This window comes from Ctenopharyngodon idella, chromosome 16, assembly GCF_019924925.1.
Source record: "Ctenopharyngodon idella isolate HZGC_01 chromosome 16, HZGC01, whole genome shotgun sequence".
Taxonomy (NCBI): domain Eukaryota; kingdom Metazoa; phylum Chordata; class Actinopteri; order Cypriniformes; family Xenocyprididae; genus Ctenopharyngodon; species Ctenopharyngodon idella.
The window spans coordinates 10199581-10221465 of record NC_067235.1 but is presented as its reverse complement, the minus strand read 5'-3'; the positions used below and the strand labels follow the sequence as shown (position 1 = coordinate 10221465).

Here is a 21885-nt window from a genome sequence, read left to right as displayed (position 1 = left end):
ATTAGAGATGAATGAATGTGACTTGATTCAAACATACAAACCGACATATTAGGATTGATTAATGAGGGTGGTGTTCGAAGAACAATCTTAGTAAAAGAATGGATCACATCTCTTGGGATTCTGGGAATAGCCTTAGATCTAAAATTATGATACCAGCCCCATTTTTCGGGTGGAAAATGAAATAAATGTTATTTGTATGGGTGTTTGGACTTGACAGCATTCTGTGATATACATTTTTTTAATAAAATGGTTAGTTCCTGTCCTTGATTCTGATTGGTCAATAGCTGTGTTTTATTCATGATAAAACACGGCTATGACCGCTTCACCCAACGGTTTTGTGCATCACTACACAACACCCTTAGCAACCACTCTTAGCAACGTAAACTGCTTGTTCTCAATTGATATTGATTCATTGAAGCTTACTGTATTATGTAGAAGAGTATTGTGAGAAAGAGATCGAGTGAGCGAGTTTATTACCTGCATTCAGATTTAGTATTTTCCTTCAGGTCAGTCCAATGTTCATAATATAAATCTGTTTAAATGTCCGATGTATTATCTTGTCCTTTTAACATTTAAGGGGTTTTCCCGTGACTGACAGCGCTAGTCAAAGCATTTGTCAGTTACGTCTTATTCCGTGTTCACAACAATTCAGTCTTTTAAATGTAAAAGTCTTCGCTACTGACTGACACACTCATAAAGACAGTCTTTGCCGCCATTCAATGGCGTAATAATGTAACTTCTGTTACTGTTCACGGTCAGGGATTATTTTTTCCGCGGAAGGAAGGCTTTTAGTGATTTTACTTCATGAAAGTTGCATTGATACATATATTTTTTGGCTTTAATATCTGTATTGTGTGGTAACCGTTTTATAAAAGCAATAAGGTACTCGAGGATGGTGCTGTATTTTATTTTTATTTTGTTATTTCTACTTTTATTTATTGTTAATTATTATTATAACTGTAATTGTTATTTTTTATTATTTAAATTATTATTATTATTATTATTATTATTATTTATTTATTTATTTATTTATTTTTTGCACAATGATAAAATGTACCGCTTTAATGGAAATGAAAATATAAACTGAGCAACTTCTTTTTTGAAAAATTTACAGAAATCTATTTCACACAGTGTCAAATTGATTTATGTTTATTCCATTCTTTGTTTAGATTACCATAGTCTAAAACATTTAATAATAATTAATAATTTTAAGAATGTACTTTCATATTTCATGGATTTTCATACACTATATTGCCAAAAGTTTTGGGACGCTGGCCTTTACGTGCACATGAACTTTAATGACATCCCATTCTTAATCTGTAGGGTTTAATATGGAGTTGGCCCACCCTTTGCAGCTATTACAGCTTCAACTCTTCTGGGAATGCTTTCCACAAGGTTTAGGAGTGTGTTTATGGGAATTTTTGACCATTCTTCTAGAAGCGCATTTGTGAGGTCAGGCACTGATGTTGGACGAGAAGGCCTGTGTAGCGTCTGTACCTATCAGACACACAATTATTCATTATATTTAATGAATTATCCAGAAACTCACTCTTTCAAAGTTCTGTGAACCCATCCCCCTAAAAACTGCAACTAGCATCCCAAACGTAGCTAACACACAGGCAGAACTAGGTGTCCTGTTACAGGACACAGGAAAACTAATAAGAACTTTTATGATCAGAAAGAATTTTGCAGAGACTAGTGACTCTGACTTCATTCTTTCTGAGAAGGACAAATAAACCCTCTTAAGCCTATATATTCTATATTTAACCACTTGAGAAATGTATAAACATGTATCCAATTTTCCCATCTCCTGACTTTCCTTTTATAGGGTTTATTCTATGTATTCTCTCTTTTGAACTATTTTGGTATTAATGTCTCAGAGTTGAAAATTTATGGTTAACTAAAATCACATGGGTAGCATGTTTGGTATCTACGGACTCCAACTTCCGTTTCCTATTTGTTAATTAATGTTACATGTTTTTCACTCTGTGACACATTAGTATTATAAGAATCTAGAAAGTTCTTCTCTCATACATCCAATCCAATGTCTTATGCTAATATCTTGCTAGAGAACAAAGACTCGTAAAAAAAGTTCCCTCAGAGGGAACAACTCCTTATTGGCTCAGACACCTCAAGAGGTGCTTTAAAATCACTGATCACAAAATCACAGACCTTCTTTTCCTTTACTGAAAAATGCTGATGAGAAGATGATGCTGTGCTAGAAGCTTCTAAGGAACCCCAAGCTTGTGCCAGGCTTCGGCCTATACCTTCCATTCACCCAAGATCCTCTGAATCCAACTGGTTCTCTTTCATCAAGACAATATCAGCAAAGATTCAACGGGAGCCTCCACAAATTGCATCAGGACAGTTTTAATTCAAATGGGCGAGACATGCAAGTATCAAACTTAGTCTCATTATTTGATACATTGAGTATCCTTACCCCTTTTAAAGAAGGGCCTGGTAAAACTAAACTGATGATTTGCTCAAGGCTGTTGATCTGCTGAATTGCAAACAACGCAAACTTCTCGCTTTCCTGTATTCTGCTTCAGCTCTCTCTTTCTCTTGGTAAACTATGCATGTATGTGTGTGAATGTTAGAGTAGTTAAGTGTATAGTCTAGTTAATAGTCTTGTTCATGTCACACATAAAGTTGCTTCATGCTCATACTGGAGTCCCTATTCATGCAGATCTTGACTACATGCTCTGAGTACTGTACATAAGATTCTTGTTTCCCATAACCTCGAAATGAACATTTCTTAGAATTAATCAACAATTAACACTGTGCGTTCATTGGACAACAGGTTAATTGATTGTAATATTAATTTTATTACATTAAGTTAATTTTATTAACCGATCCAAATATTTATAATTAATTATAACTAGTTATAACTAATTATTCATATTTATTTTGAGCTAATTTGCTACACCTGGCTCGCAGTCTACTCTCTAATTCATCCCAAAGGTGTTCTATCGGGTTGAGGTCAGGACTCTGTGCAGGCCAGTCAAGTACCTCCACACCAAACTCACTCATCCATGTCTTTATGGACCTTGCTTTGTGCACTGGTGAGCAGTCATGTTGGAACAAGAAGGGGCCATCCCCAAACTGTTCCAACAAAGTTGGGAGCATGAAATTGTCCAAAATGTCTTGGTATGCTGAAGTATTAAAGAGTTCCTTTCACTGGAACTAAGGGGCCAAGCCCAACCCCTGAAAAACAACCCCACACCATAATCCCCCTTCCACCAAACTTTACACTTGGCACAATGCAGTCAGGCAGGTACCGTTCTGCTGGCAACCGCCAAACCCTGACTCGTCCATCGGATTGCCAGACAGAGAAGCGTGATTCGTCACTCCAGAGAACACGTCTCCACTGCTCTAGAGTTCAGTGGCGGCGTGCTTTACACCACTGCATCCGACGCCTTGCATTGCACTTGGTGATGTAAGGCTTGGATGCAGCTACTCGGCCATGGAAACCCATTCCATGAAGCTCTCTATGCACTGTTCTTGAGCTAATCTGAAGGCCACACAAAGTTTGGAGGTCTGTAGCTATTGACTCTGCAGAAAGTTGGCGACTTCTGCGCACTATGCGCCTCAGCGTGCGCTGACCCCGCTCTGTGATTTTATGTGGCCTACCACTTCTTGGCTGAGTTGCTGTTGTTCCCAATTGCTTCCACTTTGTTATGATACCACTAACAGTTGACCGTGGAATATTTAGTAGTGAGGAAATTTCACGAATGGACTTATTATACAGGTGGCAACCTATCACAGTACCACGCTTGAATTCACTGAGCTCCTGAGAGCGACCCATTCTTTCACAAATGTTTGTAGAAGCAGTCTGCATGCCTAGGTGCTTGATTTTATACACCTGTGGCCATGGAAGTGATTGGAACACCTGAATTCAATTATTTGGAGGGGTTTCCCAATACTTTTGGCAATATAGTGTATCTTAAGATTGGAAGTCAGGGTCTGTGACAAGGGTAAAATAATACAATCTGATACAATAATAATTCAATATTTTTTCTTAGACACTTGTGGCACCTAGCAGAATTCCAAAAATACAGCATATTTTTTTTAATCTTTGAAGGTCTAAATTGCAGTGATTTTTCTTCTTGCACTCCTGTACCCGAAGCTGAATTTCTTTTCCCATGTAACTTGTCAGCCATGGACCCACAGTGGCTAAACATCCTTTGGCTCAGCTTGCTGCAGTAGCCACACCCTAAACTCTCACTATAGGTTGAGCTGGAAAGAGATTGACAGATCTTAGTGGACTACTCTCAATGTTTACATGGTGCCTGGGAGGCTCAACATTTACACTTTTGTGGGAGATAAACCCATGAATAGCATACTAACACAGACTATAGAATAACACAAGACGCGTCACTCGTATTGTTTTGAATGGGAGAAAGTGCAATGCGCAATATGGTGGAATAAGTCCCACCTTCTAAATAAGAACCAATCGCCGATTAGTAAAGTCATTGCGTCACTGCAGCGGCCGTTAGAAGCTCCGGTTCCTATAGAAACAGTCAGACGCGCGCCTCTGAAATGAGACACAAGGGACGCGCATTTAGGACTGCGCATGTGCATTAGCTTGATCCAGCCTGAAAAATAACGTTTTTTTGTCATGATTGGAGTGTTTAGAAACAAAATTTATGAGACAGTTGTTGTCAGATTTCATTGGTGATTTCAAATATGAAATTTAATCGAAAGCTTGGCAAACAGCTTTGGAGAATTTGACGTTTCCCCATTCAAAAAGATAGGAGCTGCACTTGAATGCCCGAGAGACGTTTCAAAGATGGCCGCCAAGTGAAATGACTTGTCTTAAAGGGACTTTGATACTAATAGTAGTCAATGAACAATAAACTGGGTTAAGAGAATGTATTTTAACAAAAAAATCCTACATACTTCACCTTTAAGAATAAGCAACAGTAATAGTGATGCTTACATTAGCAAATATCAGAAATTACAATGTAACACTTGGCATTAGAGTGTCAATGACAAAAAGAGTATCACAACACAACACTATTGATTCAGCCTCACCTCTAGTATCTTAAACTAATCAGTTCACTACAGACAACATGTGTCTCATGAGAGAAGTAGCTAACATGTAATATTCATGATATAGTTATGTATGTCATGGACTCTGTAAAGAACATGAATAAGAAAATAGATGATAAAACTCGTGCAGAAGTGCTGTTCACTGTAGTGTCTACTCTGATTTATACACCACATTTATACACCAAATAAATAAAATAAGTTAAAAAAATAATATATCTATCTATCTATCATTTACTCACCATCGTGTTTGTATACCCCGAAGGACCAAATAGTCATTGTTCACTAAAAATCTTTTCTTTTTTATACCTCTCAAACTTGGTGCATGTGATCAATTAAAAGACATGAGAATCAGCAGCAATTGGCTTCACCAACGATAAACATGCCATGTCTTTACACACCAAGTATAACTATGACATTTGAGAGCTATGGCAAGACATAATGACTTCAATTCAAGTTCAAATCAGTTCAACTTGTTATATTTCTCACAGATTCCTGCTCGTTCTAGATCAGATACAGATAAAGTATCACAGTAAAGATTACATGTATATGAATGCATTAGTAAGAGAGCGATTGCATGTGAATTAATTCTACCTGGCAGCTTCTCTCTACAGATAGTAAAGCTGTGGATTTTAGTTACTAAGAAATATATTCTAGAACTTTTCAGTTTCTAAACTATTTTATTGATAAATCACAGAACAGTGTTGACAATACATTTCTGAGTTACTAAATGATTCTGTGAGCCTGCAATCTGCGCGTTACTGTCTGTGTGTGTGTGTGTGGTATGTAGCTGCCCAGTTTAGAACGGCAACTAAAGTACCTGTTAGTGTTGTCAAAAATATCGATATTTTGATATGTATCGATACTGAAATATCTGAAATGGTTCCAATACACTTTTTTGATACACCGATATTGCGCATAATAACATTCGCGCAGGTTTCACACTCACACCATTTAAGCATGCACAACTGATCTATATAAGTGGTGCTCTCATAAAGCCAGTCAAACAGCTTGCAAGAACCAAACTGAATTCTTTTTCGTGGCCTATTGCGATTAAAAGGTCAAATACATACAAAATTATGTCAAAATGCCCATCTTGCCGATTATTCAGGTAAATATAGTCAGTTTTGGAACGTAATTAGTTGAGAGAAAAAGCATGTTGTGTAACAGTATATTGGATCCTCCCTGCAAGCTCTTGTTGTCATGTTAATCAAAGAACAAAAGACAAAGAGAAAATCACTCGCTGCTCTTGACTGAAAAAAACTTTTGTAACTTTAATTAGGCTAAGCATCAATCTGTATATCATTTTTACAATGAAAACTATCCAGTGTTATTTTACATGTGATTACTTTCATTTCTGTATTATTTCTTACCTGAATACTACTGTTAGTAGTATTCACCTGAAAAAATTAAAACATGTTTATTTCAGTTGTCTCTTTATTCTATTGTATTTATTTGTGCCATCGTTTTAAATTTGTTTATTTGTTCTTATTTTATTACTGACTGTTGTCTTTTTTTGTAAATGTAGTTCAATCATTTAAATAAAGCCTCCTTGTGCTATGTGTAAGCTATTACAACAAAATTACAACAGAATCCTACTGATATGAATTTTACAGAGCAACAGTAAATGTGACCACCTTAAGTCACATGGGCATTTATTTATTTATTTATTTATGGTGTCATTTTTGGAGCTTGGGGCCCCTTTTATTATATAGAAATTATGCTAACACTTTACAACAAGGTTCCATTTGTTAACATTAGTTCACAATAAAAGAAAAAAATACTTTACATTTATTAGTCTTAGTTAATTTCAACATTTCCAAATACAGAATTAAAATCAAAAGTTGGATCTGTTAATATGGACCTGAGCTAACAAGAACTAACAATGAACAGTTGTATTTTTTTTATTAACTAACATTTAGAATGATTAATAAATAATGTTACAAATGTTCATTGCTAGTTAATGCATTAACTAATGTTAACTAATGGGACCTTATTGTAAAGTGTTACCAAAATGATTATATAGCAGAAGAAAAACAGTCATATAAGTTCAGTATGACATAATAGTAAGTAAATTAAAACAGATGTTTGTTTTTATGGTAAACTATTACTCTAAATAAGGTTGTTTTTTTTGTTCCCTCCTTTAAAACTTGGCTTGACATCTAGTCTATCCAGACACACTGTGTAGTACTCATTAAATTAATTGCAGGGCCTAAGATGTTCTAAGATCATTCAATTACTATTCTTACACTAAAAATGTGCAGCTCTGCCAACAGTGCAGATGTCTTTAAAAATAGCTTGTCAAGAGCAAACTTTCCTCTCCTCTGCTCTAAGTGAGAGAAATGAGATTGTGAGAGGGTGAGATCCACAGCACCAGCAGTGACAGCCCGTCTCTGCCCTCAAGCCCATGCTAATTAAGAAACACTGTTAATTAACTTGTTTGCAACCAGCACTGCACACTTCTATACAATCTGTGCCTCAACATTTCCCCGCAAGCGAGTCAGTTCCTCCCAGCCCCTCACAAGCATGCAAACTGGCACACGCAAACAAACGCACACGCTCTCTCTCTCTCTCTCTCTCACACACACACACACTTCTGCTGAGGCGCGTCTCTCAAATTAGACACGGATGAAAAAGCAAACAGTGAGAAAATTGCACAGAGCCCAGCAGTGTGGGAAGGAAATGCACCCAGCAATTATACCAGAGGCTGAAAGTAAGTTTGAACAGAGGACTAGAGGGAACACACTGGATTAAACTCCAATGAGAGAGCAATCGCCTACTTAACTAGCACACTCGACAAAGAGGAGAACTGGGACCTGGATGCAAACCTGGAAAATACCTGTTGTAAAAAATCTGCACTGACCAAACAAATAAAAACACAAGCTAACATGAGCATTAAAATAATTTAAAACAGCTTGTTTGGATGGCCAAAACTCAATAATGTAAGATTTAATCTTCCCTTTGAAATAGTTGCTAAGTGACTCAACTCTATTGAACTGTAATTGGCACTGAAATTAACACAGAAGTTCTGTGCTCAGGGATATTCTTGGTAAAACTCTTTCGAGAATAGTCAATATAGAAAGTGCCAACCAAACAAAAAGCTTAAACCCTTCAATGTCCAGTAAAAAGAAATGTGTGACTGCTGAGAATGGTGGAAAATCTAAAGCAGTACAACAGCTAAATATCCAATATCCAAGAGTGAATTCACTATACTGAATCACTTCTATGAAAACAGTAAAAGAGATCATATTAATTTATATTCCATTGTAAGTATTTTTTTTTTTTCTCCAGCAAAGTAATTTAAGCATTTTATGACCATTTCCACTTTTTACTTTAAAGAAAAAGAAAATATTGAATGAATGAACGAACGAACGAATGAACAAAGTCATTGACTATGAGTGTAAAATACAATTCAAATTTATACAGATACAAAAGTTGTTAGAGAGTGGAGTGAGAATAAACTATTTGTATTCTTAATGGGAGTGGTCACTGCTATTTGTCACGATTCCCATTTACATAATTTGCCAATATAAAATTGCAGAAGCACATATTTTTGCTTAAGCTCTGATCACCTGGTAATATCTTGCAGCTTTTGCCATTTCTAAAAATGAATTTGTCTAAAGAGAAAGTGAATATGATTTTTACTTCCAAAATGTTACAGTTCCACTCTTTATAATTTGCACTGCCCCACCCTTCCTGTTACAATGCAATGGAAAGTTACCGTACATTGCATCACAACAACAAAACAGTATGTGCTGAAATGTGTCAAACTAAGGTAAGACTGAAATGATACATTTTGTTAAAAATAAAATTAAGTTACTCTTTCCTAACTCTGAAATCCTTTGGAAGGACATGCAAAGCCGTAGGTTTTACACACAACCATGTACAGCCTCCATGTAAGGTTTGGTCTCACTTACTACTCTTAGGGCCCTAATATACTTCGAAGCAAAATCAAAGAACAAACTTGTGTGACGTAATTTTAAACAAAATCGGGCCAAAACAAAGTTCGTTATGGGAGTTCGAAATAGCTTGCCAAAGCAAACTTTCTGGAAAAGTTCGCTCCGGCTGGTAACGCCTTCGAAATACCATTAGGCTGAGGTGATTACGTAATAGGTAGGTGTGCTCTGAGGTTCCGCCTTCTTTGACATGGATATCTTCTCCAGTTCATTTCCTCTTTTCAGTTCATCAAGGTCAAATGTCCATGAGTAAAATCATAAACACTGGAGAGCTGCTTTATAGTAGAAATTGAAGTGTAATTCTAATTTAAAAGCAACAATAACCCTGTTCTTCATGTTTAATACTGTAAAGCTATTTGGTTTAAAGCAATCTATTGTATAAAGTGCTAAGTAAATAAATGTGAAGTGACTTTACTTGACTGGAGAGCTGAAATGCAGAAATCGTGCAAACATCTACATCGCTATGATCAATGTTTTCTTAACTGCTGTTTTCTCACTTTTGTTGTTTATTTATTTTGTTACAGAGAGGAAAGTGTGAACATATTTACATATTCATTTACATATCCAGCAACGTGGGTGGCGTCTGGATGTTCACCTTACAGTATACCGCAGCAAAGGTATTTCGAACTTTGCTGTGAGTATATTGGGGCCTTTATCGTTAATGCTTCTGGAGTTACTGAACACACAAGTGGGCATCAGTGGCATGTGAAAGTGGATGGTCACCTATTTATTTATGTATTCATCCAACTTCTGAAAAAGTTCTGAATGTTTTTATGCCATATTGATCTATTATTTCAAAAGATCAAGAGCTATTTGATTCCTCTCATTATGGCCATTTATTTAAGTATTCTTAGCAAGTTAATGATCACTGATGCAAGGATTGCAAACAATACAGCTCACCATTTCACAATGTTTTTTTTTTTTTTTTTTTTTTTCAGATATCAAGCAAAAAATAAAATATAAAAGTAGTGTGCGGGCTACATTCTCAATCCTACCTGGCACTGAGCTCATCTGCAAAGAATGCTGTTTGTTCTTAGATTAGTCTGATTGAGCTTGACGGCTGTGTAGGTGACCTCCATTGATTCTATGTGATGTGTGTTTCAATGTGTTGAAAAGCTAAAACCCAATGAATTGTTCCCTTGAGTGAGAAATATAAAGTCATTGGAGCTTATGGCTGAATTGGATTTCTTCTAACCTTTGCAGAGAAGATTTGGGCCAATGCTTGTATATGAGGATGAATAGTTGTTCTCCATCTGAAAAACTACTAGGATGAGCATCTGCATTCAAAGCAATATTTTTACATTTCTGTCACCATAATCTAAGTGTATTCTAGGTGGTTGTTATGTGGTTGCTAGGGTGTTTCCAAGGTTCTGACTTCTGGCCCAAGTTAAAAAGAGGCAACCTACAAGTCTCTGATATTCTGGTACCTCTTGGAATGTAAATTTATGCGATTTTACAATCCATTTCATTGACAGCTGGAGAAAAGGGTAAGCCTAATCGCTTAGAAACCTTAATAGCAGCTCTCAATAATTTACAAAAATTTGAAGCATAATTATGTACTTTGTAAAACAAATTTTTCAAGAAGAGCACCAAAAGATTCACCACAAAGTTTAATACTTTAGTTTTTACAAAGTATGGGCAATATAATAGTAATTCTTGCCTTAGCATTCACATGTGTGTATCTTCCTCATATAAATAAACAACTTAGAATGCAGTTGTTTTTGTATTAGAATTTCATGAGTGACATCCCCAAAAGAAACAAAAGAACATCAAAACTAAGAAACTCAATTGATTGCTTTGAATGTCATCTGTGCTATAATCTACCACAGCCTTCCAGTTCTCATTTTCTCTTCAGCCAAGTCTTTTTTCCAGGGTCAAGCAGAACAGAGCTACACTCATAATTGATAGAAGCTTTAAAGCAAAGCTCATTTCTTAGAATCTTGGGAGTAATTTGAAGAGAGCATTTTCAGGTATGCAATTCATTTGATTGAGCTTTGAGTTCAAAGGAATGATTCTTACACTTTCTCTGTGTTAATAAAACTGACGGGATAAAAACCACACAGACTGGGCTGTGCAGAGTTATTAGACACCATTCCCCCCAATCCCCATATTTCAATAATTTAACAAAATATATGTCCAACTTTAATGGAAGCAGAACTTGTACTTTGCCTTTGTATAAAAACAAAAAACAAAACAACAACAACAATAACAAAACAACTCAGCTCAAACTCCAACAGGTCTCCTAAAAACTGCACTGGAGTGGTGAGCCTTCACTTTAAATTTAACCTTTAAAGTTAACCCAGGCTTATTGGAAAAACATGCCTGAATATATGCCTAAAATATTATGTAGCTTCTTGCATGTTTTTGCTATTGTCTAATGTAATGCTGCCTTCAAGTTCTCTTGGGAAGTCTTTCTTACTAGCTGGGGCAAATTGTTATTAACGTGTCTCGAGTCGACGGTCGCGCCAGCGATACCACCTTGCTTTTTTTCTTATCAGTGCGAAAGACACTCAAAATACTCCGACAATTTTGGACATACAATTAAGAGTTATACACCATTCTAATCTGTGAAATGTCTTCTTTTATTTGTGTACACTCAGAGTAAAAACAATATGTTGTGCTTTTTGCAAAATAAAGAAAACTAACATGATGCGCAAGCCGCAGTCTCTCTCTGAATGAAGTCTATTCTGATAGTCCTCATAAAATGAACTGTAACACAAAAATGAGCCATATGTCTAAAGAAACGTTGAAATGTCTGGTTTTAAATCATGTAAGTCAGATCAAAAACAAATATTCTCTGTTTATGTAATCTGTATGAAAAAAGAGATGTCAGACATTGGCGAGTCAGCTCATTATCCACTAATTTGGCCACGCCCACGAAGCGCAAGCTCTACTCAGATGCAAATTCTGAGGCGATACATGCAACAACATGAATCAGCTCGGAAAAACGCATCAAGTTTAGTCAGTTTCATGTACTTTTCATCGTTTTGAGATGTGGTGAGGAATAATATTATAAGGATTTGCCTCAGAGGATGAGCATGGCTGGTTTCACTTTCATTTCGAGGATCAACTAGATCAAGCTGATGATTGTGAATGGTAAGTTTTTTTTTTATTATTCTTAAGTTCTTTATTCTAATCACGATATAGTGTCTGTGAGTATTAAACCGCAAAAAGACTGTTTAAATATGAATCCTGCAAGTTTTTTGTGTCTCAGTGTGAATTAATGGGGCAGAACGATGTGCAGTTTTGTTTACTACACACAACTTACATTAGTAAATTGCCATATTGGCTATGCACAAACTATATTGCTATACTGAGATGAGTGAAATCGACTGAAATACGTAATACATACTGAAATAAAATGTGTTAGCAATGTGTTAAACTGCACATTAACATTTAGGCTCTATAAAATACCATAGAGTTAATATGAATGTTTAGACGCTTTCACAGACATACATTATTTTTTTAAAGTATATTAAAATAGAAAAACATTATTTTAAATTGTAATAATATTTCACAGTATTGCTGTTTATTTTCCTGTATTTTTGATCAAATAAATGCAGGCCTGATGAGCATGAGACTTCTTACAAAAATAAATAGTATAAATTATAATTATTAATTATAAATAGTAATGTGTCCAATCTTTTGACTGGTACTGTAATTTAAAACATATGCCTATACAAAATTTTCTTCACATGATGTGCAAAAATACATGCATGCATAAGATCACAAAAATCATGTTTTCTGTTAAGAGTGGACATGATATTAACGTTAATACAATAGCTGATCTGATCCTGTCATCAGCATGCTCACAGAGGGTTTTTTCTTTTATCTCACAGATTTGAGAATCATAGTGACCAGATATTGGCCCACGCTGGACATTCTGAATGAATATAATGTGAGATCTGACTGGAAGCAGGATTTATTTATTTTTTTCCTTCAGTGCAAAGAAATACCAAACACCTTGGAATGCCAGTTAAGTGATGTTCACTTATATCTTTGAACAGGGATCTATTTCCAGGTAAAACTGTATACTCAAAATGTGCCCACATTTATTCAAAATGTGTCTCATTTATATTGTTAACTATATTCTGAATAAACTACGAAAAAAAAAAAAAAAAAAAACTACTTTGTACTTTGATTTTTTTTGTTTCCTCTCACATAGCCTACCTGACTGAAAGGGCTCATTATGCGGGTCATAATGTGGGTCTTTGTCTTCTCAGGTGTGAATCACAGCATTATTCATGAAGATTAAATAAATCAATAATATTCATAAATCAATATATTGTTTTATATGAACAAGTAGGCAGGATAATTTTTTACATCATTTTGAAGCAAAAATCATAGTCTACAACCTCCAATACCCAGAAGTCTTGTGAACACATATTTAGTATTTGTTTTGTGGCCATATTTCAGTGACTTAAGTTTTTTATTTTTTCAATAACCACGCATAAACGTTATTCTCTCAAAAATACAAACATGTACATACATGTTGCTCACATATTATGGTAGCCTAGTTTGTGCTGAATACAGTGAAATGACACTTTTGCCATTAATATGTTTATAAGCAACTGAAAAAAGCACAAATGTCAGGGCATGTCAAAACTTTTCCAGGGTCCCAAAAATCCTCAGACTCCAGAGGGTTTAATCACTGTGCTTTCAGCTGAAGTGAGTATTAAAAAAAAAAAAAAAAAAAAAAAAAAAACATGAAAGCTGGGGACATGGTTGACAAGTTGATTCAAACAAAAATAGAAAAAGAAAAGAAACTCATTTTTTTCCTCAATTTATTCTCAAAAAAGTATTATAGCCCAATATATTATTCTTCATAACCACATAGTTTATTATTACAGAGTTCAATAGACACAAAATATTTTGGTCCCAGCATAACATTTTGAATATTTTGGTTTACAATTCCTTTTATTTTTTTTTTTTTTTTTTTTTTTTTAGGATGAATAAAAAAATAATTTTCAATTGTTTTGTTTGCATTATTATTATTATTATTATTATTATGGTGGCAGTTTATAATAAGGTTTCATTTGTTAACATTAGTTAACTACATTATGCCGAGTTCACGCTGCACAATTTTAGGCACAATTTTCACTCGCTGACAGATTTTGAGAAATCACTGACAAATGCCTGAAATTGGAGGCAAATCGGTGCTTGTTCACACGAGTGACAATCAAGCAGTGTTAAGTACCTGCACTCACTCACATTATTAATACTTCTCTTCACATTGGTACATTTCCCACAGCTTTTAAGCAGGCTAGAATTATCCCACTGATTAAGAAACCCACTCTAAATCCAGCACTTTTAGAAAAATACAGACTGTCTACTTATCTCACTCAGAACAACCTCCTGGACAACAACTAGTCTGGCTTCAAGAGTGACCACTCAACTGAGACTGCCCTGCTCTCCGTTACTGAAGCCCTGAGACTGGCACGAGCAGCTTCCAAATCATCAGTACTCATCTTGCTGGATCTGTCTGCTGTAGTGGTTCAACGGATCACAAAACTCACGGTTCGGATCATATCATGGTTATTAAGTCACGGATCGTATCATTTTTCAGATTAGCATAAAAAAAAATAAAAAAAAATTGGGGGGTGGGGGGTAACTTTCCATTTATTACTTAGCCCACTTTAACTACTCCGATACCACAGCAGAAACTACTAGCCTAACTAATACATTATTAAAGGCAAGTGAACAGACTGTAAACAGAACAAATACTGTACACCAATTACAAGCATAGATAAATACATCATAAAGTTACAAATAAAGTGTAAGGTCTAACTGTAGTATTAATTTTCGTGCACAGAAACTTAGTAATTATATGTAAAATGACACTGTTCACTGTATAAATTTAATATAGATTAATCTTTGTTAAAGCTGTGTTTTGCTGTTTGATTTACATGACAGACAACAGCAGCTATTTATAGGTTGCTGTCACTTTAAGAGTAAGACTCCATGCACGCACACATCCGATAGATACACATCCGAATTCTCACCTTGTTCACTTAAGACATAACCGAATGGGTTGTGGGCATCATCGTGCTACTGGGGTACCTCAGGGCTCAGTACTTGGACCACTTCTCTTCTCCATCTACATGTTATCACTAGGATCTGTCATTCAGGAACATGTTTTTTCCTATCACTGCTATGTAGATGATACACAACTCTACCTCTCATTCCAATCAGATGATCCGATGGTTGCTGCTCGCTTTGCAGCCTGCCTAACAGCCATTTCTGCCTGGATGAATAACCACCACCTTCAACTCAACCTTGCAAAGACGGAACTGCTTGTGGTCAGTGCCAACCCAACATTTCATCATAACCTCTCCATTCAACTTGGTTCATCAACCATAACTCCTTCCAGGACAGCCAGGAACCTTGGAGTGGTGATGGATGATCGTTTAAGCTTCACAGATCAAATTGCTACAACGGCCCGGTCCTGCAGATTTGCATTGTACAACATTAGGAAGATTAGACCCTTCCTATTGGAGCATTCCACACAAATTCTCGTCCAAGCTCTTGTTCTATCCAAATTGGACTATTGTAATGCTGTCTTGGCAGGCCTTCCAGCATGAATGTGGCAGCAAGAGTGGTCTTTAACAAGACGAAGAGAGTGCACGTCACACCTCTCTTCATGAGCTTGCACTGGCTGTCAATAGCTGCTCGCATCAAATTCAAGGCTCTGATGTTTGCCTACAAGACAACCACTGGTTCTGCACCACTATACCTAAACTCACTACTTCAGACTTACGTGGCCTACAGAAGCTTGCGTTTTGCAAGTGAATGGCGCCTTGTGGTGCCACCCCAAAGAGGAACAAAATCAATCTCACGGACCTTCTGCTTGTCTGTTCCCTGCTGGTGGAATCACCTCTCTAGCTCAATCCGAGCAGCTGAGTCTTTAGCCATTTTCAAAAAACTGCTAAAGACACATCTTTTTCGTCAACACTTGACCCAGTAATATTAGCACTTACTTTTTCTTTTTCTACTCCCCCACCCTATTTAAAAAAAAAAAAAAAAAAAAAAACAAACAAACAGAAAAACAACCTTGCTACAAGCACTTTGCTGGAATAACTGGAACTTGACACGGCACTTGCAGATTGTTGCACTCATGTTGATTTAATTGCTTCTATTGTTCTCATTTGTAAGTTGCTTTGGAGAAAAGTGTCTGCTAAATCGGAGATGACCTACAGCCAATGAGAGAGCAAGATACAGGGCAGTAGGAAGTTCAGGGAGGAGTTACAGACCCGCATCTCCCCAACCATTTCCTCCACCATAATCTTTTTTTCTTTGTCTCCTTTTTGCTGCAAATTACCGCACAGAAACTTTGGATAGCAAGCTTCTTGCAAGCTAACATTTTTAATAACAATTCCAGTCTCACGTATGACTTTGCGGTATTTCCTTATCATTCTCACTTCTGTTTGGTTGTGAAACGTAGTTTGCAGACCAGACAGAGCTGTCAGCGATTCTTTCTATTGTCATGCAATGTGTAACCCCCTGTCGCTGATCCATCTGACTTTGAAAATCGTGCAGTGTGAACTCGGGATTAGTTAACATGAAGTAACAATTAACAATACTTCTACACCACAGCATTTACTAATCTTAGCTAATAATAATATTAACATTTACTGATACACTTAGTTGTATCGGTTTACATTAGTTAATGCACTAACTAACACGAAAATAACCATTTAAGTAACATTAGGTTAATGTTAGTTAATAAAAAAAATAAAAACATATTGCTTGCAGTTAGCTCAAGTTAGTTAATGCAGTAGTGTTACCATTATTATTATTATTATTATTATTATTATTATTATTAAGTAAAAATTTAGGAACAGCATTTTTCGTTCATTATTATTATCAATTGTAATTATAAACACTATTTGACGAGGTTTCTCCCTTCAATAATTAGTATTTGCCAGTATTCTGAACAAAACCTCTCCATCAAGGTTTTTCTTCAAGGTTTTTCAAGATTAATTCAACATTTTGGACAAAGAACAATCTTTGCCACAAATCTAAAATAAAACAAGCACTCTGAGGGTCCTCACAAAATTCAACACACCTCCGCTTACTGACAGGAGAGAGGCAATAATGACAACCTTGGTATTTACAAGTGCACCAATGGAGTTCTGTTGCTGCCAGACTGGATTAGCCTAATAAATTTCCTCCTCCCAAAAGGCTATCATTTTCCCTCTCTCAGAATGAATTGTTGTCGGATGTCAGGGATACTCAGTGCTTGTAGGTGAAAAGGTATGAGGGAGAAAATGAAAATCTGGAGACATGAGCATGATTTACAAAACCATTTATTCTGAGATGTTAGGATCAAGCAGCCCTTTATTAGACGGACATGGCGAGCCAGCCGCTACATTACCTGAGGAAGAACAGAAATGAGAAAAGGGAACTGTGACTTTCACAATAAATTACATTTACTGGGTGCCAGGACTGCTGTGCGTTTATGGGTCTACATGCATATGGTTATAATTGGAATCCTACGCGAGATCGTTTCTTGACTGAATGACTGGGAACAACAGGAGTGACAGGGTAACATTTCATTCCCTAGCGGTTCTTTGTTATCCTGACAGTTCGAGCTGTAATGCAGTGATTTGTGAACTGGTTCTTATAGACCCACAGAATGGGGTCATATATTTGGTTTTTGTCTGCTCTGAGGCAACATTTTCAACTTATCAGTCAATTACCAAACCCTTGATTATATGAATTAGGTGTGTCAGGGCACAGAGAGAATTCATTTGAAAACTGATGAGGGTCTGGCAGCAGCTTTAGATCTACTTGCTATGCAGAAAATAGACCAGATTTCCTGATTAATGGATTCTAATCTAAAGACTGGGAAGCACTATGAGGCAGAGATGCATGAGAACAGCACAATCTAAACCAAGGACACTCAAACGTCCTTTACAAGGAGCCAATGAATAAAATAACCTGGTAAAAGTGTATCAATATTTCATTCTGAGCTGTTTTTTTTTTTTTTTTGTGCACTAACCAACACCTATAGCAACCAGAGCCTCATATTTCCATCAACCCATCCATTAGCACATTTGTTAGTGCTTTAAAAAAAGATGCTTTTCATTTGCCATAATGTGGTGGAGGTGATTGCAAATCGTCTTTAAAAAAAATGCAGTTATTTAACTGTTAAATTCTGCAAGTATGTTCACTTCATAAAATGAGGGGCCATCCTGCCGAAATCTCTCCAAGAGTAAGGCGCAAAATTGACTTTTCACAGACTGTGATGACACGTTTCCACAGTCCTTAACAATGTAAATTTAGCAACATTTTTAATATTTTCATTTTTAAAAAATGTAATGTATATTTATTACACTATCCCCCGGTTTCACAGACAAGGCTTAAACCTAGTCCTAGACTAAAATGCATGTTTGTGCTGTTTTAACTGGGAGCAACTTGCACTGACATATCTTAAAATATGTCAGTACCATTGTTTTGTCTCAAGATGCACACCAGTAATTTTTTCTTTTCTTTTTTTTTTTTCTAAGACATGATTATAAAAGCTACTTAAATGTCCTAATTGCCTAATCTTAGCTTAATCTAAGCCTTGTCTGTAAAACCGAGGCCTATATATTTTACCTTGGCATTAAATTGCAGAAAGCTGGTTACAACAGATGAGGGACTGATGGCATATTTGTCATGTTTCTCTCTTCTGACTAAAGTAATCAATCCATCTCTACTATTTATTCAGATTACATATTTAAGGTACGCTTTTATAAACTCACAGTGTACATACTACAATCTCTAGGCTCACAGCATCCTGGACACGAATATTTGAATGATTCATAAAAGATGAATCACTGTCTGTCCATCTGGGATTTGGGTATGGGAATAAAGGTAAGGATCATGATTAGTTTTAAAGCACACCGTGAGTGTATATTAGTACCATTTGTTGTTTGCTTTTGCCTTCTGATAGAGCATTTAAACTTGAAAAGGGTGACGAATGACATCGACTTAACGAGCAGACTTAACAATTTGCCACATTGACCAGCAATCTGCTTGGTTTGAAAATTACTTAATGCATTGCTACAGTGACAATGTTTTGCTTTTGTTTTTTTGCCCGCAAAGATCTTTTACAATTAAGCTTGGTAATTATTTTTCCTCCCCAGCATCCACCGACTGTGGGGTTCCTCAAGGATCCATTTTGGGTCCAGTCTTGTTTTCACTCTATATGCTCCATTTGGGAATAATTTTTAAATAATATGGTATCTTTTACCATCTAAATGTGGATGACACTCAAATGTATGTGCCTTTGAGGCCAAATAGTAATGACTAAGGGGCAACACTCCTTAAGTGTCTGGAGGAAGTAAAAACGTGGATGACCGATAATCTCCAATTATTACCTACAGGGTCAAGTAAAAAACTTGGGAGTCATTTTTGATTCCTTGCTGAAGTTTGATAAACAGATAAAAACTGTGGTTTGGAACTGCTTTTTCTAAAGGCAATAGCCAAATTTAAATTGATTCTTTCAACTAATGATTTGGAAATAGCAATTCATGCTTTTATCTTTTCACGGTTAGATTATTGTAATGCCATTTACCTTGGGACTTGTCAGTCTCATATCACACATCTCCAGTTAGTTCAAAATGCCGCTGTAAGAATGCTCATGAATCCCAAGAAGACAGACCATATTACTTCATTGCTATCCTTGTTGGGCTGGGTATCTATGCAATACAGGATTCAACTTACTTGGTTGAATACTTAGTTGAGCTTATTAAGCCTTATAACTCAAATGTGACGCTAAGATCCTCAAACAAGCTCCTGTTAACTATTCCCCGAGCGTGTCTCAAATTGAGGAGTCCAAGATGGTCCAAGATTATGGACCAACCTGCCTTTTGTTGTCAGATCTCCAACTATATTTCTAAGTGCCGTCTAAAGTCACACTCATTTTCTCTCGCATTTTAATTTATTATTTTAATGGGTATTGTTTTGGTTGTTGTTGTCATTTGTTATTGTACTTTATTCATTTTTTTGTCTTTTTATTTTATTTTATTTTATTTATTTATTTATTTTTTTTGTCTTGTTTTGTTTTCCATTATTTGTAATGTACAGCACTTTCATTTGCCATTTGCCAACTTTGATGACTTTCCAGAACCCTGGAAATGTGAAAGGGGTCCTTATCTGAACGTGAAGCCACAATGAAAAAATCCTTAGACCTCAGCGAATGTCAGTGTACATGACTCTACCCTTAGGGAAAATTGGGTCCACGGCAAAGGAGCAAGATCGAATCAAGAAAACACTAAAAGCTGATTCTCGTTTGCACCTGGATAAACCTCAAGAGTTCTGGAACAACATCTTATGGACAGATGAATCAAAATATTAATGTTTTGGGAATGGTTTGATGTATTAGGACCTTGGATGCCTTGTCGTAGTTGAAGCAACCATGAATTGTGCTGCATAGCAGCGAATGTTAAACTATCCATTTGTAAACTAAAGCTGTAACACAGTTGGGTAATGCAGCAAGGCAATATTGCAAAACATAAAAGCAAGGCAGAATCTAAAACACGCAGTTCATGTTCAAAGGCTGCAAATATCACTGAGCTGAAGCAGTTCTGCGAAGAGGAGTGGGCCAAAATTCCTCCACAGTGGTGTGAAACTATCATAAATAAACTCACGATGAGTTTATTTGCAGTTTTTTGCTGGTTATCTATGCGATACAGGATTCAACTTACTTGGTTGAATACTTAGTTGAGCTTATTAAGCCTTATAACTCAAATGTAATGCTAAGATCCTCAAATAAGCTCATGTTAAATATTCCCAGAGTGTGTCTCAAATTGAGGAGTGATCGTGCTTTCACTGTCGCTTGTCCAAGTGCCGTCTAAAGTCACACTTGTTTTCTCTCGCATTTTAATTTATTATTTTAACAGGTATTGTTTTGGTTGTTGTTGTCATTTGTTATTGTACTTTATTCATTTTTTTTTTAATTATTATTATTTTATTTTTTTTGTCTTGTTTTGTTTTCCATTATTTGTAATGTACAGCACTTTGGAGTTACTGTGTAGCCTGTAGCCCAAAATTACTAGAATATCATAGTAATTTTGGGCAGGCTTTTTTAACTTGGGTCAGTAACCTCCTAAAGATCACACAGAACACCCTAGCAACACCCTGACAACCCAGCATACTTGCACTAAACTGTAAAAAAAAATAAATAATAATAATAATAATAAAACGTATATCCTAGACCACTTGACACCATGAATGAGTCCATAAAACAGATCTAAATCATGAAGCGTGCACTATGAAGCTATTAGGAAGCACATTAAATATGAAAAAGGCATTCCAGATGGATGCTAGGGAAATGCCACAAACAAATTGTTAGAGTACAATGGAGTTAGAATGATCAGTTAACAGCAGTAGCGGTTAATATTTATCGCCACTGTTAAAAAAAAAAAAAAAAAAAAATTACATAAAATGACAAACCTTTTCAACTATGCAGATATTCTGCAAAGTCCATTTCTGCAGTCTCTAAAATGAAACATTCTTATCTCAACGTTCAAATTAAAAACTCCAGTAGAGCTCCAACCCCTCCTCCATCAGAAACCTCCAGAGGACCAATCCTAGAACAGAGACATCTCCTCACTACCTCTGAGCTCTGCTGCCGTCTTATTGAGTTAAAAACATCCCCTTATCTGGAAGCTGGGAGAACTCAATGTGTCTGCTCTGACCAGAGAGGGGCTGGACACAACGTGTCCGGTTTGACATGTCTGAGGCGGGCTACAGCACTCATCTGACAGGGCTGCATGCAGCAGACGCTACACTGCTAATTAGAGAAGTGTTTATGAGAACAGCGAGGAAACGCTCTCACTCTGGGAGATGGAACGCTGGGTCAGTTCTGACACACTCCATCAGTGCGGCACTG

The 21885-nt window shown here is 36.2% G+C and overlaps 1 protein-coding gene across 1 annotated transcript in view; it reads right to left on the bottom strand.

Moving 5' to 3' along the window:
• Positions 1–21885, bottom strand: part of ulk4 (unc-51 like kinase 4) — a 237735-nt gene that overhangs the window by 139700 nt on the left and 76150 nt on the right. The gene's annotated exons all lie outside the window — the stretch shown is intronic.